Source organism: Somniosus microcephalus, chromosome 30 (genome assembly GCF_052327205.1).
Source record: "Somniosus microcephalus isolate GS21.2 chromosome 30, FLI_Smic_1.0, whole genome shotgun sequence".
In the NCBI taxonomy this organism is placed as follows: domain Eukaryota; kingdom Metazoa; phylum Chordata; class Chondrichthyes; order Squaliformes; family Somniosidae; genus Somniosus; species Somniosus microcephalus.
Genome location: NC_141016.1, coordinates 32582807 through 32595536, shown reverse-complemented (window position 1 = coordinate 32595536; position 12730 = coordinate 32582807). Strand labels below are relative to the sequence as shown.

General features: G+C 41.6%; 1 pseudogene across 1 annotated transcript in view; it reads left to right on the top strand.

Moving 5' to 3' along the window:
- LOC147098104 (scavenger receptor cysteine-rich domain-containing protein DMBT1-like) overlaps positions 1 to 12730 on the top strand; it is a 55948-nt pseudogene that overhangs the window by 1568 nt on the left and 41650 nt on the right. The window contains exons 2-3 of the transcript XR_015074227.1: positions 11428 to 11460; positions 12241 to 12555. The product of XR_015074227.1 is annotated as a scavenger receptor cysteine-rich domain-containing protein DMBT1-like (transcript). The remainder of the gene's footprint in view (positions 1 to 11427; positions 11461 to 12240; positions 12556 to 12730) is intronic.

Sequence of the window (12730 nt, the reverse complement as noted above, 5' to 3'; positions counted from 1 at the left end):
GCTTGGTAAATAGGGGTATTGAATATAAAAAACTAGGAAACAATGCTAAAACTTTACAAATCTCTGGTTATGCCTCAGCTGGAGTATTGGATACAATTCTGAGCACCACACTTTAGAAATAATTATCGGGTTATAGGCAAAAAGCTGGGAATGTGGAACTAATTTGAACAACTCTTTCAAAGAGCCGGCACAGGTGTAACGGGCCGAGTGGCCTCCTTCTGTTCTGTGTGATTCTGTGATCCGGATGCGGGGTCGGTGACTCATTTCGTTTATCAGACTCACGCAGCTCAACGGCAGTGGGTGGAACCTGGGCTCTTTGCATCTATTAATGAGCAGGTTCATTCTCATTGGTGTATTTTACCAGGCTGCAATTCACGGTTAACTCCTGTCAAAATCTATCGGTTATTTTGAAAGAAAGATTGGTTTCTGTACAAACTGTTATCAAAGAATTAAGTCCCAGTTCAGTCGGGGTGTCGGAAGGTGCTGGAGGTCCCGCTCGGTATTTGCGAACAACATTCGGTTAATGTTCAGGTCCCGTCACTGTAACCGGCTCCGGGGACGATGCTGCGGTCCTTCCTGACCCTCTTTTTACTGCAGCTTCTCAACTGTGAGTCATCGTTGATTATTATTATTGTACTCTGTGCCTCATTAATATAGTTATTGGTCTTTACTACTGAACACATTGAGATGATGTGGAAAGTAAATGTTGTTTTCTTGAATTTTAATCCTGTCATGTAGAGTTTAATGCGATATTGGGACTGGTTTCTCCATCTCCTTCCACCTGCGGCTCTTGTACAGACAGAGCAGACTGGAGTTGAAAATCTAACCGGATTATTTAAACTGAGCCTGTTCGAAGTAGAGCGCGTTCACTGATAGAATACAGTGTATCGGAGTCTGGGTCCATTTACACAAAACTGGCATTTTTTAATCAAGTTTGACATTAATTGGGATCGTATGAAGTGAATACTGAAATTGTTTATTTAATTTGGAGAATATTCATTGAAAACATTGAATATTCTGTTTGTTTTATTTTAAGTTCCATCAACTTCAAATAGGGAATCAATTCTTCATTTCTGTCAGTGACAATCAGCATGTTTAGAATATTGTTCATCTGTGGCATAGTGGTTAGCACTGTTGCCTCATCAGCGCCAGAGACCCGGGTTCGAATCCGGCCTCGGGTGACTGTGTGGAGTTTGCACATTCTCCCCGTGATTGCGTGGGTTTTCTCCGGGTGCTCCGGTTTCCTCCCACAGTCCAAAGATGTGCGGGTTAGGATGATTGGCTATGATAAATTGACCCGTAGTGTTAGTGGGATTAAATACGTGGGGATAGGGTGGGATATGTGTTGGTGTAGGGGTTACGGGGATCGGGTGGGATATGTGTCGGTGCAGGTTCGATGGGCCGAAATGGCCTCTATCTGCACTGTGGGGATTCTGTGATTAACGCTTATTTTAAATTCCCAGTAGAGATTTGTGTTAAATTTAGATTTAAATCCGAAATCGGTCACAGATACTCCGGCAGTTTTGCTTTATTTTTTTCCATGCGGCTCTTGTACAGACAAAGCAGACTGGAGTTGAAAATCTAACCGGATTATTTAAACGGAGCCTGTTGGAAGTAGAGCACGGTCACTGTTAGAATAGAGTGTATGGGAGTCTGGGGTGTAAGTGAACTCACTGAGTGTAGAACACCAGTCAAAGCTGCACCTACTGCCGACTGAACACACACACACATTTCATTCTCAGATATTTCTCAGTTGAAGTGCTGTCTGACCCCAGCGTTTTGCAGCGACTGGAACTAACAAATAGTTTGTTCAGAGTTAGAGTGTTGTACAAGGTCCACAATATTGTGTAAAAACTATTAACCAGAGGGACAATCAATATTGTTTCAATTAGCATTCATTATTAGTATTTTAATACACTATCCCAAAAGATGTCACTGAAACTTCCTAAATCTCCGGGGAATTTACCGTGTGAGTGTTGTTGTTTCGTTTATCTATGGATACGCTTTTTATTCTTATATTATGTATCTCATTAATACAGTTATTGGTCTTTACTACTGAAGACATTGAGGTGATGTGGAAAGTAAATGTTGTTTTCTTGAATTTTAACCGTGTCATGTAGAGTTTAATGAGATATCGAGACTGGTTTCTCCATCGCCTTCCACCTGCGGCTCCTGTACAGACAGAGCAGACTGGAGTTGAAAGTCTAATTGGATTATGTAAACTGAACATGTTAGAAGTTGAGCGCGTTCACTGTTAGATCGAGTGTATCGGAGTCTGGGGTGTAAGTGAACTCACTGAGTGTAGAACACCAGTCAAAGCTGCACCTACTGCCGACTGAACCCACATAGAGATTTCGGTCCCAGATATTTCTCAGTAGAAGTGCTGTCTGACCCCGGTGTGATAGTGAACTGAACTATTTAAACAACTTTATTGAGCATTAGAACGTTGGCTGAGGTTTTTAAATATTGTGTAATAAAATATTAACTAGTGGTTGAAACAATATTGCATCAATTAGCATTAACCATTAGTACAATTATAATTAAAGACGTTCTCCAAATATTGATATTAATAACATTTCCTAAGTGTTTGCAGAATTTGCTGTGTTTGTTGTTGTTTAGTTAGTGATTATCTTCCAAGTTATGAATTTTTAATATTAAAATATTTTTTCTATTTAATACATTTAAATATACAGACTGATGTAATAATGGCATTTTCTCAGTCTCGGTCCACATGCCCCACACTTTTCATACAGTGTCATGTAGAAATTAATGAGATATTGGAGCTTGTTTCTCAATCTCTCTCCACCTGCTCCATAATTTTTATACAATGTCATGTAGGGTTTAATGAGATTCAGGGATTAGTTTCTCAACCTCCTTCCACATGCTCGATATATTTTGCTGAGGTTTTTGGTCGGTGACTCCGTTCAGTTTCTCTCTGTTTCCAGTGTGTGTTTGCTTATATTTATTAATCTCTATCAATAACAAATGCTGGTTCACTGACAGGGAAACGTTATCTCACTGTTATCAGATACTTCGTGAGTTTAACGAAAAATATTTCTGTGGTTCAATTTATTATATTTTACAAAATTTATTGGATACTAAAATCCTGTTTTGTAGATAATTTAAATAACATTTTCTGCAAATCATTGAACGGAATCATTTTCACAAATCGCGAGCTCATCAAATTTATTTTGAAGAAAATGGGTAAATTTTATTCAAATTTGTCATTTATTGGGCTCATATAAAGTGAATATTGAAATTGTTATTTAATTTGTAGAAGTTTCATTTAATACATATTTTCAGCTGTTTGTTTGAATTTAAGTTCCATCAACTTCAAATTGGGAATCAATTCTTCATTTCTGTCGGTGACAGTCAGCTCGTTTAGAATAAGGTTAATGCCATTTCTCTCTCCACGGATGTTGCCTGGCCTGCTGAGCTTTTCCAGCGTTTGTTGTTATTTCGTTTAGAATATTGTTCATCTGAATAACATTTTTTAAAATTCCCAGTCGAGATTTGTGTCAAATTTAGATTTAAAACCGAAATCCGTTACAAACACCGCGACAGTTTTGATTTATTTTGTCCCCTGCGGCTCTTGTACAGACAGAGTAGACTGGAGTTAAATTTCTAATCGGATTATTTAAACTGAGCCTTTTGGAAGTAGAGCACGTTCACTGTTAGAATAGAATGTATCGGAGTCTGGGGTGTGAGTGAACTCACTGAGTGTAGAACACCATTCAAAGCTGCACCTACTGCCGACTGAACCCACACACGTTTCTGTCACAGATATTTCTCACTAGAAGTGTTGTCTGACCCGGTGTGATAGAGTGAACTGAAATATTTAAAAACTTTATTCAGCATTTGAATGTTGGATGAGGTTTATAAATATTGTCTAATATAATATTAACCAGTGGTGAAAACAATATTGCAATAATTAGCATTACATATTAGTACAATTATAATGAAATACACTCTCCAATAATTGATGTTAGTAACATTTTCTAAATCTTTGGATAATTTGCTGTGTGAGTGTTGTTTAGTTAGTGATTATCTTCAAAGTTATGAACTTTTAATTTTAAACTATTTTTTCTATTTAAAAATGTTATATGTACAGACTGATGCAATAATGAAGCTTTCTCGGTCCCAGTCCACATGCCCCGTACTTTTCATACAGTCATGTAGAATTTAATGAGATATTGGAACTTGTTTCTCAATCTCCTGCCACATTCTCCATACCGGTCATACAGTGACATGTAGGGTTCATGAGATTTCGGGATTTGTTTCTCAATCTCCTTTCACATGCTCGATATTTTTGCTGAGGTTTTTGGTCGGTGACTCCGTTCAGTTTCTCTCTGTTTCCAGTGTGTGTTTGGTTATATTTATTAATCTCTATCAATAACAAATGCTGGTTCACTGACAGGGAAACGTTATCTCACTGTTATCAGATACTTTGTGAGTTTAACGAAATATATTTCTGTGGTTTAAATTTATTTTATTTTATAATCTGATTGGATACAAAAATCCTGTTTTGTAGATAATTTAAAGTACTTTTACTGCAAATTATTGAACGGAGAAAAAAGCATGAAATGTATCTCACTCCCTGAATCATTTTCACAAATTGCGTGCTGATCAAATTCAATTTGAAGAAAACGGGCATATTTTATTCAAATTTGTCATTCACTGGAATCGCATGATGTGAATATTGAAATGCTTTATGCAATTTGAAAATTTCCCTTTTGAAACATATCTTGCGTTGGCTGTTTCTTTTTAAATTCCATCAACTTCAAATAGGGTAACTTTATCCATTTCTGTCGATGTCATTCTATTCAGATATAAGAATATTTTACAACTGAATAGCACTTATTTTTAATTCCCAGATGAGCCTCGAGTGAAACTTAGTTTTTAAACCGAAATCGGAGACACTACCGCAGCAGATTGTTTTATTTTGTCCCCCGCGGCTCTTGTACAGACAGAGCAGGCTGGAGTTGAAGTTCTAATCCGATTATTTAAACTGAGCCTGTTTGAAGTAGAGCGCGGTCACTGTTAGAATAGAGTGTATCGGAGTCTGGGGTGTAAGTGAACTCATTGAGTGTAGAACACCAGTCAAAGCTGCACCTACTGCCGACTGAACCCACACATATTTCTGTTACAGTTATTTCTCAGTAGAAGTGCTGTCTGACCCAGTTCGGTACAGTGAACTGAACTATTTTAAATAGTTTATTCAGTATTAGAGCATTGGAGAATGAATTATAATATTGTTAAGTTAAATACTAACTAGATGTGGAACCAATATTGTTTCAATTTGTATTAATTATCAATATAGTCATTGTTAAGTTCACTCTCCAAAAAAAGTTACTGAAATTTCCACACACTCCGAGATTGTGCGTATTGTTGTTTATTCAGTGATGATCTTCAAAATTATGAACTTTTTATCTGAAATTAATCATTCTATTTCATACATTTATATTAACAGTATCACGTAATAATTAACGTTTCTCAGTCTCCTTCCACATGCCACATGTTTTTATATAATGTCATGTCGTGTTTAATGAGATATCCGGACTGGTTTCTCAATCTATTTCCAACTGCACGATAACCTTTGCTGAGCTTGTCAGTCGATGACTTCATTCATTTTTTCTCTGTTTCCAGTGTGTATTTGTTATTTTTATTAATCTTGATAATTAAAAAAGTCTGGTTTCCTGAGAGCGAAACCTTCTAGCCCCGTTATCAGAAACATTGTGCGTTTAATGTAATATGTTACCGTGATTCATTTTATTTGATGTTATAAAACTGATTGGATACTAAAATCCTGTTATTGTAGCTAATTTAAAGAATATGTTCTGCAAATCATAGAACGGAGAAAAACATGAAATGTACATCACTCCCTGAATCATTTTCACAAATCGCGAGTTGATGAAAATCAATTTACAGATAATGGACATTTGTGATTCAAATTTGTCATTCATTGGGATCGTATCAAGTGAATATTGAAATGGTTTATGGAATCAGTAGAATTTTCATTTACTACATATTTTGGGTTGTTTGTTTGATTTTAAAGTTCCATCATCTTCAAATAGGGAACACTTGTTCAATTCTGTCGGTGACAGTAAACGTGTATTATATATTGCATCTGATTAACGCTAACTTTAATTTTCAGAGGACCTATGTGTCAAATTTAGATTTAAAATCGAAATCGAACACAAATTCCGCGCCAGTTTCTATTATTTTGTTCCCTGCGGCTCTTGTATAGACAGAGCAGACTGGAGTTGATATTCCAGTCGGGGTTTCAAACCGAATCTGCTAGAAGTAGAGCACATTTACTGTTAGAATAGAGTGTATCGGAGTCTGGGGTGTAAGTGATCTCACCGAGTGTAGAACACCAGTCAAAGCTACACCTACTGCCGACTGAACCCACGTAGAGTTTTCGGTCCTAGATATTTCTCAGTAGAAGTGCTGTCTGACCCCATGTGGTACAGAGAATTTCCCTAATTTTTTTAAATAATTTGTTAAGCTTCGGATTGTTGGACAAGGAATAACATTATTGTGAAGTTAAATATTAACTGGAGGTGAAACCAACATTGCTTCAATTAGTAATATTTATTTATGAAGTTCTTATCAAGTACACTCGTCAAAAATGATGCAATTGAAAGACCCTAAATCTCCCCGGGATTTGCTGTCGGAGTATTTTTGTTTCGTCAGTGAGAAACATAGAAACATAGAAGATAGGAGCAGGAGTAGGCCATTCAGCCCTTCGAGCTTGCTCCGCCATTTAATGAGATCATATCTGATCATCCAAATTCACTACCCTGTCCCTGCTTTCGCCCCATATCCCTTGATCCCTTTAGCCTTAAGAAATATATCTAACTCCTTCTTAAATATATTTACTGAACTGGCCGTAACTGCCTTCTGTGGTAGAGAATTCCACAGGTTCACCACCCTTTGGGTGAAGAAATTCCTCCTCATCTCACTCCTAAATGGCTTACCCCTTATCCTTAGTCTGTGACCCCTGGTTCTGGTCTCCCCCGCCATCGAGAACATCCTTCCTGCATCTAGTCTGTCTAGTCCTGATAGAATTTTATAATTTTCAATCAGATCCCCTCTCCTTCTTCTAAACTCCAGCGAATATAAGCCCATTCGACCCAATCTCTCCTCATACGTCATTCCTGCCATACCAGGTATCAGTCTGGTGAATCTTTGCTGCAGTCCCTCCATGGCATGAACTTCCTCCCTCAAATAATGCGCCCAGAACTGCACACAATACTCAAGGTGTGGTCTCACCAAGGCCTTGCCTTCGATCTATTTTATTTCCTTTCCGGTTTGAAGAAGGGTTCGACCCGAAATGTCACTCTAATTTCTCTCCACCCATGTTGCCTGGCCTGCTGAGTTTTTCCAGCATTTTCTGTTGTTATTTGCAGCAAGACATCCTTGCTTCTGTACTCGAATCCTCTCGCTATGAAGGCCAACATACCATTTGCCTTCTTATCCGCCTGCTGCACCTGCATGCTTACCTTCAGCGACTGGTGCACAAGGACACCCAGGGCTCGTTGCACTTCCCCTTTCCCAATCTATTGCCGTTCAGATAATAATCTGCCTTCCTGTTTTAGACACCAAAGTGGATAAACTCGCATTTATCCACGTTATACTGCATCTGCCATGCATTTGCCCAATCAGCCAACCTGTCCAAATCATACTTGATATTCTCGGCATCCTCCTCACAGCACACACGCCCACCCAGCTTTGTGTCGTCTGCAAACATCTAGTTCCCTCGTCTCGATCATTAATATATATTGTGAATAGCTGTGTTCCTAGCACCGATCCCTGCGGTATCCCACTTGTCATTGCCTGCCAATCGGAGAAAGAGCCGTTTATTCCAAGTGAGGATCGTCAAAACTATGAGCTTTTTATATAAAATTAAGCTTTCTATTTCATAGATTTATATGATCTGTGTCATATAATAATTAATGTTTCCCGGCTCTTTCCACATGCTCCGTACTTTTTCTACAGAATCATGTAGTGCTTAATGAGACAACGGGACATGTTTCTCAATCACCTTCCACGTGTCCCATACTTTATATACATTGTCATGTACTGTTTAATGGGTTATAGGGACTTGTTTCTTTATATCGTTCCAATTGCTCAATAGATTTATATCGTGTCGTGTACTATTTAATGAGATAGTGCGACATGTTTCTCAATCTCCTTCCACATGTCCCATGCTCTGGTAACTTTGTGTAACAAATCCTGATTTTGTTTGTATATTTAACTTCGGCAGATAGCGATCAGAGCGCTTTGTCCTGTTCTTGTCAATATTCGATGTGTGTTTGTTGATTTTCTAACCATGGTAACGTTTATCCAGACACTAGTTAAGGGCTATGGAGATATTTTGTTAGAAATTAATCTTTGCGTTGTTGACGCTGAGTCTGGATTGTTTGGCGTGAGCTCCCTCTGGTGTTTTACTGGAGGTTTTAACCTATAATTAAAGTTTTTCAATTCATTTGCTTCCAAAACCCAACAGGAACTCATTTAATTGTGAAAGCTGTTCAAGTCGGACTTGAATTAGTTTAATATAAAATAATTATTTTGATTCTTGACACACCTGATAATCTGACATGAGAGGAATGTTGTTATAAACAGTCTGTTTTGACTCTATTTTGTAATCTCAAAATCACCAATTCTAACAGAAGCGCTGAGTTTTTAACGTTTTTGAGTAAATACTGAAAGAATATTCCCACTAGTCTGTCAATGGATAACAATAAAAGATGAATTTGCAGGACAGCAGAGTGTTGGTAAGGACTGCTGAGGCTCTCCTGGAGTGGAAGCTTGTAACGCTCTGTCAACATTACAGAACCCGGGCCAGAGCGAGACCAGAGAGATTCGGTTTGGAAACTGCTCTCATTCAAGAATTCTCGACAATCACTGCTGAGGACAAGAATCGGTGTCACGTTGTCTGTAATATATAACCGAGAGATTAGAAAGAGACCAGGTGATCTGGAGGGCAAAATATCATCAGGGGGATTAGGAGCAGGTCAACACACTGTCTCTAGTATATAACATTTAGAATAGAAAGAGACCTGGAGATCTGTGGGACACAATATCATCGGGGGGTTGAGAGCAGGTCAACATATTGGCTGCATTTTAAAAAGCAGCAAAGCTTAACCAGTAAACGAGAGGTCCATTAACCGAACATCATTAACGGGTAAAATGATGGACCAATCGAAGAGGACAGGTTACAAGACAATTCGCTCAGCAGGACCTTAATGAGGAACAGCCAGCACGGAGATAGGAGGCGTGAACCCGCCTGACAAACGGTTCATTTTGTTTTGTTTGAGGAATTTAGAAATAAAATGAGTGGCAGAAACTTCCAATTACAACTTTATGGAAGCTTTGAAATTTCCACGCGGAAAACATTGGATTAAACTAAAAGGCACCGAAATTCAGCACACAATAAGATAATCTATAATTTAATTTAAATTATATTTATGTTCCATCATGAACTTTGGAAGGGAATAATGTACTACACTATCTAACCTCACTGTGAGAGAGCCCTCAAATTCGGCTGCCCTCAAAAGTTTGTCACTATTCTCCGGCTGCTTCATGATGACGTGCAAGCCGAGATCCTGACCAGCGGATCTTCCACAAACCCAATTCAGGTTTGGACCGGGGTCAAGCAAGGCTGTGTCATCGCATCAACGCTCTTCTCAATCTTCCTTGCTTCAATGCTCCATCTCACCCTCAGTAAGCTCCCCGCTGGAGTGGAGCTAATCAACAGAACAAACGGGAAACTGTTCAACCTCTGTCGCCTCCCGTCCAGATCGAAAGTCATCCCATCCTCTGCCATCAAATTACAGTATGCAGACGATGGTTGCGTCTGCGCGCACTCAGATGTCGAACTCCAAACCATCGTCAACACCTTCACTGAAGCATACGAGAGCATGGGCCTTACACTAAACATCCATAAGACAGAGGTCCTCAACCAACCTGCCCCCGCCACACAGTACTGCTCCCCAATTATCAAAATCCATGACGAGCCCTTGGAAAATGTGGACCACTTTATATAACTCAGGAGCCTACAGTGAACAAGGGCAGACATCGATAACGAAGTCCAACACTGCCTACAGTGTGTCAGCACAGCCTTCTGTCACCTTACGAAGAGAGTGTTTAAAGACCAGGACCTCAAATCCAGCACCAAGTTTATTGTCTACAGAGCAGCAGTGATACACGCCCTGCTGTATGCCTCAGAGACATGGACCATGTACAGCAGGCACCTCAAAGCACTGGACAGGTACCACCAATGCTGCCTCCACAAGATCCTGCAAATCCATTGGCAGGATAGGCGCACCAAAGTCAGTGTTCTCGCTCAGACTAACATTCCCAGCATCAAAGCTTTGACCATGCTCGAACAGCTCTGATGGACAGGTCGCATCGTCTGCATGCCCGATAAGAGACTCCCAATGCAAGCGCTCTTCTCGGAGCTCTGACATGGCATGAGTGCCCCAGGTGGGCAGAGGAAACGCTTCTAGGACACCCTCAAAGCCCCCTTGAAAAAGTGCAACATCCCCACCGACAACTGGGAATCACTGGTGCAAGACCGCAAAATATGGTGTAGAGGCATCCATGAAGGCGCCGCACACCTCGACTCTCTTCGCCGGGAGCAAGCAGTAGCCAAGCACAAACAGCGGAAGGAGGGCACGTCAACCCAAGCACTCCACCCGCCCGCCCCTTCAACCAGCGTCTGCACCACCTGTGACAGAGAGTGTAGGCCCTGCATGTGACTCAGCAGTCACCTGAGAACTCCTTTTTAGTGCGGAAGCATGCCATCCTCGGTTCCGAGGGACTGCCCAAGAAGAAGAAGAAGAAGAAGAGTACTGTATCTGTTAAAAGAGCGGGCCCATCACCACCGCCTGCTCAGTGCAACTACACACGGGTAAACAATGGTGAGAGCACCATCACCACTAATTTTCAGGGCTATGGGGAAAGGGCAGGGGACTGGGACTGATTGGATGGCACTTTCAAAGAGCCAGCACAGGCAAGATGGACCGAATGTCCTCCATCTGTGCTGTGTCATTCTCTGATTCTACAAGGAGCAGGTCCATCACCACCGCCTTCTCTGGGCACCTACACACTGGTAATAAATGGGGCCCGAGCACCGTCACCACAAGAAGAGAGTGCACCCAGGTGTCAGTGTGTTTTTGTGTGAATACTATTCTCGATAATCTGTAGGCACTTTACAAATGTCAGCTTGCTGCATAGATTGTATTTGCGGTTTTATAAGCAATGAAGAACAGATGAAATCACAGACCCCGGTATCACTTCTTTCGCAAAGTGACGGGAATTCTTACCCCAGAGTTCATTGCATTTGTGAATTTTCTTTCTGACAGTTTTATTAATTTCTTGCCCCAGAGAACTCTAATTCTCAATGTCTTATTTCAGGCAGACCTGGGAACAGTCAAGCTGACCCGTCAGGTAACTGCCTTTTATTTTCACGTTATCTGGTATCTCTCTGCTCTGATCCATCCCATTGAATATTGAGGCTGGGTGACAATCTCAGGGCCTTTTTGATCACCGATTAACCCGCTCCTCGTGTGTCCCTCGGATGGGAAGAGTGTTTCCCGCGGACTGTTACTAAAGATCTTTAATTCCAGCTGAGAGGCGGCTGCTGCCTTCATGCAGAGCGACAATAAACGGGGTCCCTGAAGCGCAGAGTGTGAAGGGCCGGCTCCACTGACACTGCTGCCGGTCCCACAGCAGCTCTCACATTCACCTCACCAATCAGTGCTGACATTAGCATCACATGACCTTCCAGCCCCGCCTCATCCTCTATTGTCTCCGGGGATTGGGGGTAATTTCCTCCAATCCTGACTGGGGCTGAGCTCTCACTACGTTCGGCCAATCGGTACTGACCATGATGGACAGCTGACCATTGCAGCCACGCCCATCTCCCGACCTCTGGAGGCTGGACTATATTCTGAGCCAATCGCCACCCGGCCCCGTGGGAGCCGCTCTGGTGCTGGGAACTTCCTGCTGACTCCCGGTTCGTTCACAACCGTTTATTAGTATTTCCCTCTCCCTTTTGCCATGTTTAATATTTACTCCGGGTTTTATTCGGGGTCTGGGCACAGTCTGATGTTCCCACTGATTCCTCACATGGTCCCTCTGTCCTGGTGAACGGGGGCGGTCCGTGCGCTGGGAGACTGCGGGTTTAATGCACTCTAACCGCTTGATGTTATTTCTGATATTTTACAGAGACGGTGAAGCTGAGACTGGTGAATGGGGGCAGTCCGTGCGCTGGGAGACTGGAGATTCACTACAGGGGACAGTGGGGGACTGTGGACCATTATCTCTGGGACCTGCCGGACGCCGCTGTTGTGTGCCGGGAGCTGGGCTGCGGGGCCGCGCTGTCAACACCGGGCGGGGCTCACTTTGGGGAAGGGGCGGACCCATTGTGACGTGGAATGTTCGGTGCGGCGGGACCGAGGGCCGCTCTGCGGGAGTGTGATTCAGCTCAATGGGGTCACTATTCCGGGTCACACTCCTGGGATGTCGGCGTCATCTGCGCAGGTAAAAATCTTTCTTCTGTCTCTCATCTCCCGCCGCCTCTGATTGTTTCCGGAATAAAGCGGAAGTAAAATAATCAGCGGGTGTCCGTCCCCGGAAAGCGAGAGATTATAATTCCAGTATTCCCCGGTTATTATTAATGATATATTATTAACATTCGGATTACTCTCTCTCTTTT